Source organism: Apium graveolens, chromosome 2 (genome assembly GCF_009905375.1).
Source record: "Apium graveolens cultivar Ventura chromosome 2, ASM990537v1, whole genome shotgun sequence".
Lineage (NCBI taxonomy): Eukaryota > Viridiplantae > Streptophyta > Magnoliopsida > Apiales > Apiaceae > Apium > Apium graveolens.
In genome coordinates, this window is record NC_133648.1 from 105,182,652 (window position 1) to 105,189,156 (window position 6,505).

General features: G+C 39.2%; 1 non-coding gene across 1 annotated transcript; it reads right to left on the minus strand.

Annotated features, from left to right (window-relative positions):
- Positions 1–5,216: 5,216 nt before the first annotated feature.
- On the minus strand, positions 5,217–5,325 carry LOC141709914 (small nucleolar RNA R71). Its single transcript, XR_012570468.1, has one exon. It is a non-coding gene; the product is annotated as a small nucleolar RNA R71 (small nucleolar RNA).
- Between the last annotated feature and the right edge of the window lie 1,180 nt (positions 5,326–6,505).

Sequence of the window (6,505 nt, forward strand, 5' to 3'; positions counted from 1 at the left end):
TGATTTGTTTAAATTCTGAACTGTTTTAATTTCTCATTTTAGATATCTGGTAAATTGTTTTCTTTCCAATATCAACTATTTAAATTTCCCGTTTTAATATCATACAAATTGTTTCCTTATCCATTATCACCTATTTAATAAATTATTATTAAAAGAACCATTTCTTTTATTATCAGAAACATGGCACCAAAAAGAAAAACCAGAACTGAGTCATCCAATGACAATACCGAAGGACCAAATGTTTCACTTGATGCAACAGCAACAGCAGTTCCAGCAGCAGATATTACAGCAGCCACTTCGTCCAGAGCCACAAGCACCACCAGTTGTACCTGTTGTTACTTTCAAACAGTTCCAGTCGGTAAAGCCTCCTGAATTTGAAGGTTCAACAGATTATACTAAGACAAGGGCCTGGTTAAAGGAGATGGACAAAGCATTTGCATGGTTAAAGTGGAAGCAGACCAGGAGACGGATTCTGCTAGTTACTTCTTGAAAGGAGAAGCTAATTACTGGTGGGAGTCCAAGAAAGCGCTAGAAGGAGACGGTGTAGTAACTATAGATATATTCACCGAGCTTTTTCTAGAAAAGTGTTTTCCTCGTTATATAAAGAACCAGATGGAAATTAAGTTCCTAGAGTTGAAGCAAGGAAATTTATCGATCACTGAATATGAAGCCAAGTTTACTGAATTGGCTAGGTTTGTTCCAGAGCAGGTAGATACCGATGAGAAGCGGGCTAAGAGATTCCAACAGAGGTTGAAGCCATGGATTCATAGCAGAGTGGCAGTATTCGAACTGACGACGTATTCAACAGTAGTCCAGAAGGCCATGATAATTGAAGGAGAAAGTGATGCGTCACAAAAGGAAAAGGGACCTGGAAGTTTTCAGAACGATTCCAACAGGAGGCCAGGATTTCAAGCCCGGACAAATACAAATTTTAGAAGGACAGAACAGGGCAATTAGAGGACGGGTAACCGACTGCCATCCCCAAATCAACAAAGAATCATCCGACCACCAATACCCGATTACAGAAAATATGGAAAAAAATATACCGGGATCTGTAATAAGTCGAATGTCACATGTTTCAAGTGCAAGCAGAAGGGATACTACTCTGGGAATGCCCAATAAGGAAGACAGAGGTTATTTATTTCCAGTGCGGAAGGAAATGACATATTGCTAAAGACCGTAGAGGAGTAGCAATGGCAGCCAGTATCCCAAGGGTTTTGGCATTACCTTCATCATCACAGCAGAATCAGCCTTGGGCAAGGGCCTTTAATATGTCAATGAAAGAAGCTGTGCAGAATCCCAATATGGTTGCAGGTATGCTTCTTGTGAATTCTGTAGATGCACAAGTATTGATTGATTCTGGTGCCACAAGATCTTTTATTTTTGAAGAATTTATTCATGAGTTATATTGTGAAATTCAACGGTTGGACGAAATGTTAATTATAAAATTAGCAAATGATGATCAAATTGCGATAGACCGAGTGTGTCCAGGGTGCAATATCGAGATAGCAGGACATCATTTATCAGTTGACTTGATACCTTTCAAGTTAGGAGAATTTGATGTTATTTTAGGAATGGATTGGTTAGCCGATAATAATGCCCAGATCGATTGCGCAAATAATAAAATGAATTTGTGAACTGGAGAAAATACAACGGTAACGTTAAAGGTGAGAAACAAAAGCTTTTAACGATGATGCAGATAAAACTATTGCTATGCCAAGGATGTAAAGTTTATCTATCTTATGTATTGGATATGGAAAAAGAAAGTCCGAAGATCGAAGATATTTCCGTGGTATGTGAATTTCCCGATGTCTTTCGAGATAAACTTTTAGGACTTCCTCCGGATTGAGAAATCGAGTTTACTATCAACTTGACACCAGGTATTGAACCAGCTTTGAAAGCTCTGTATCGAATAACACCAGTGGAAATGAAAGAGCTGGTAACACAATTGCAGGATCTTCTGGATAATGGAAACATAAGGCCTAATATATCCCCATGGGGTGCACCGGTATTGTTTGTAAAGAAGAAAGATGGCAGTATGCGACTATGTATCGATTATCATGAGTTAAATAAGTTAACTATCAAGAATAAATATCCTTTTCCACGGATCGATGATTTATTTGATCAACTGAAAGGAGCAGCGTGGTTTAAAAGATTGACTTAAGGTTGGGTTATCACTAGTTGAAAGGAAAGAGCTGGCAACGCAATTACAAGATTTTCTTGATAGAGGAATTATAAGGCCTAGTGTATCTCCATGGGTGCACCGGAATTGTTCGTAAAGAAGAAAGACGGCAGTATGCGACTATGTATCGACTATCATGAGCTGAACAAGTTAACTATCAAGATTAAATACCCTTTGCCACAGATCGATAATTTATTTGATCAACTGAAAAGAGCGACATGATATTTGAAAATCGATTTAAGTTCGGGTTATCATCAGTAAAGATCTAGGCAGAAGATATTTCTAAGACTGCTTTTCGAATGAGATACGGACACCACGAATTTCTTGTAATGGCATTTGGGTTGACCAATGCACCAGTAGTGTTCATGGATTTGATGAACAGAGTGTTCAAAAAGTACTTGGATAAATTTATCATTGTATTTATTGATGACATCCTGATTTACTCAAAGACTGAAGAAGAGCATGCATAGCACCTGAAAATCACTTTGGAAACCTTGAGAAAGGAACAACTCTATGCAAAGTTCTCAAAATGCGAATTTTGGCGAAATGAAGTGCAATTTCTAAGTCACATAATCAGTATTGAGGGAATTCAGGTCAACCCAGCAAAGATTGAAGCTATTTCAAATTGGTAAAGACCAAAGACCCCGACAGAAGTGAGAAGTTTCTTGGGATTAGCTGGTTATTACAGAAGATTTGTTAAAGACTTTGCAAAGATAGCTACGCTATTGACCAAGTTGACTCGAAAGAATAAAAAGTTTGTATGGAATGAAAAATATGAAGAGAGTTTTCAAGAATTGAAGAATCGACTAGTAACCGCACCTGTGCTTGTGCTACCAGATGATCAAGGAGATTTCGGCATATACAGCGACGCTTCCTATCGAGGGCTTGGATGTGTATTAATGCAGAACGGCAACGTAATCGTGTATGCTTCTGATAAGTGGCATTTTATACCACTTAGAATGTCTTATAATGGCTTGAATTGATGTCTTGAAATCAAGTATTTTGTGTATTTGATGCGTTTTTCTAGTGTCTTTGCATTTCAGGGTATAACTTGCGTAATTAGGGAGATTTCATCATAATAATCCTAGGGAAGTACTTGGAACCAGTTGGGGGGAGTTGTGCGAAGAATTCAGCAAAATCAGGAGGAAAAAGATGATTTTTCCAGAAGCAGTGCAGGCGCCCACCTGGGATGTGGAGCGACCACCTGGAGATGCAGGCGCCCGCCTGGGAACTGAGGCGGCCACCTGGGGTCATAATTTTAGTATCTGGTTTTCTAATTTGACTTCTATTGGATTTATGACGGCGCTGTTTCTTGTGGACTTCTATATAAGTAATTTTGAGAGACGTTTCACAACAAGAAGGGAGAAGTAACAAGCGAGGAGTAAGGAGAGAAGATTAAGAAGACCGTTTTAGCACACCACAACGAAGAAGAGGAAGCATACGTTATCTTGTGATTCTTTTATTCATTGTAACAGTGGATCCTAGTTTTCTTTACTTTGAACCTTAATACTCTTGTGACGTACTCTGGTTTTAATAAGTATTTTTATTAGTTTATATCGTTGTGTTATTATCATGTTTTCATATGAACCCATGGTGACGATGAGTTCTATCATGGGCTAATCGTGATCATGGGGTTGTAGCGGATTTACTATAGATTTATTTAGTTGATTGTTTAATACCTTGGTATGTGATGATTCTATGATATCTAGCATAGGTTGTGCTTATTCGTCTTATGTGCATCGCGAACATATAAGATAGCCTGTTAATCTCTTGTGAAGTGACAGTGAATCTTGAGATTTAGAACTTGCCATACTAGCATAGGTTCATGTATTGTATGCATGATTAGTGGGTAACTCTAACAGTTTTACTTGCCCTGTGTAATCATAATGAATTACTTGCGCTTAAATCGTTATGTTGTCAAATTCTGTAGGCATATAGGGTCTCAACATAATTGATACCTATTCAACTTCTATCTTAATTGTGGATGCTTGGTAGAATGGTATTTGTGCAACGAAAGTTGGCTTTTATCAGTTTCGTGTTGTTTGATTAATATCATCACCGTTACATGATAAGGGTAATAACAATAACTATTGAATGAAGTGGTAATGAAGTTATGATCTCATGTGTGTTTAATATTGTTAATTCGAGTGTTAATTTAAGTGTTTTATTCTCGTAGTTAATCGTAGTTAATAATTAGTTAATCAACCTTAAGTGTTATTATCTTGACATTGAGAAGTAATCATACATTGGTGAGTAAGTGTTAATTAAATATAATTAGTCTGAGTCTCTGTGGGAACGAACTAGAAATCATTCTATATTACTTGCGAACGTGTATACTTGCATGATTTATTAGCGCATGCTTTGTGCCTAACAAGTTTTTGGCGCCGCTTCCAGGGACTCGGTGTAATTTGTTTAGTTTATGTACTTGCCATCAGTGGTCATTAGGACTCATTGATTAAGATTTGTTACTTATTATTCCCGGTTGTGTTTCAGGTACTCTAGCGAGCATTTATGCAAACACGTTCTCGCACTCGCAAGAGGACTCTAGATACGGATGAGGAGATAGATTCAGTTCTTGATATTCCGAAGAAGATAGATTTTGAAGATTTGGATAAAGAGAGTGAAAAGAAGGAACCGGTAATCATGGGTGATCGTATAGTTCCAGCAGATCCAGCTCTTATGGACTTTTCTCGGCCTAAAATTGATGACATTCAGTCAAGCATCATTCATCCGGCTATTCAAGCCAATACTTTCGAAATCAAGCCGGGCACTATTCAGATGGTGCAGAATTCTGTTTCTTTCGGAGGTGCTGCGACTGAAGATCCCAACATGCACATCAGGAATTTTGTCGAGATCTGCAGTACTTTCAAATATAATGGTATTACTGATGAGGCTATCAAGCTGAGGCTTTTCCCATTCTCTCTGAGGGATAAAGCTAAGGATTGGTTACATTCTCTACCAGCTGGGTCCATCACTACTTGGGAAGATCTTGCGCAAAAGTTTCTGGTGAAGTTCTATCCAATGGCCAAGACTGAAGCTATGAGGAGTGCTCTTACTCAGTTTGCGCAGCAACCAACAGAATCTATGTGCGAAGCTTGGGAGCGCTATAAGGAGATGTTGAGAAAGTGTCCACATCATGGTATGCCTGACTGGAAGGTGATCACTGGGTTCTACAATGGTTTGGGGGCCCAATCTCGGCCCATGCTCGATGCAGCTATACTAAGGCCTATAATCTTATTGAAACTGTGGCTGCAAATGAGCATCAAAACCCAACTCAAAGGATGATGCTTGGGAAGGTAGCAGATATTCTGGAAGTTGATGCAGCTATAGCTATTGCAGCGTAGCTCCAAGCGCTGTCTATGAAGGTCAATTTTTTAGCCAACTATGTAGTCAATCAGATAGCTATTGTCTGTGAGCTTTGTGTAGGCTCTCATGCTATGGATCAGTGTTCTCTTGTTAATGAATCTGTTCAGTATGTGAACAATTATCAGCGACCGCAACAGCCTATGCCAGCTACTTATCATCCCAATAACAGAAATCATCCCAATTTCAGCTGGAGCAACAATCAGAATCCTGTTCAGCAACCATATTAGCAAGCTGTAAGTAAACAGTTTAATCCACCTGGATTTCAGCGACCTCAGCAATATGCTCAAAGGTAATTATATCCTCAACAAGGAGGTGCTGCTCCACCTTCTAGTGCTGATTTCGAGGAGCTAAAGCTGTTGTGCAAAAGTCAGGCTATTTCTATCAAGACCTTGGAGAATCAAATCGGTCAAATAGCCAATGTCGTGCTCAATCGTCAACCTGGCACACTTCCCAGCGATACTGAAGTGCCAGGTAGGAAGGAAGCTAAAGAGCAAGTCAAAGCTATTACCTTAAGGTCTGGAAAAGTTGTTGAAGCTGAAAAAGCAAAAGATGGAGAAGCTGAAGTTGTAGATGAAGAAGAGAAGCAAAATGAGAAAGATGGGGAACCAAGGAAGACTATTGTTGAACACACTCTGCCTGAGGGTAATACAGGGGAGAAACAGCTCTATCCTCCACCACCTTTTCCTAAGCGATTGCAAAAACAAAAGCTGGATAAGCAACTCGGTAAGTTTCTGGAGGTGTTCAAGAAACTTCACATCAACATACCTTTCGCTGAGGCTTTGGAGGAAATGCCTAGTTATGCGAAATTCATGAAAGGTATTCTATTAAGGAAGGTGAAACTAGACGATCTTGATACCGTTGCTCTAACGGAAGAGTGCAGTGTTGTGCTGTAACAAAAATTACCTCCAAAGCTTAAGGATCCAGGTAGCTTTACCATTCCTTGCACCATTGGCAAGT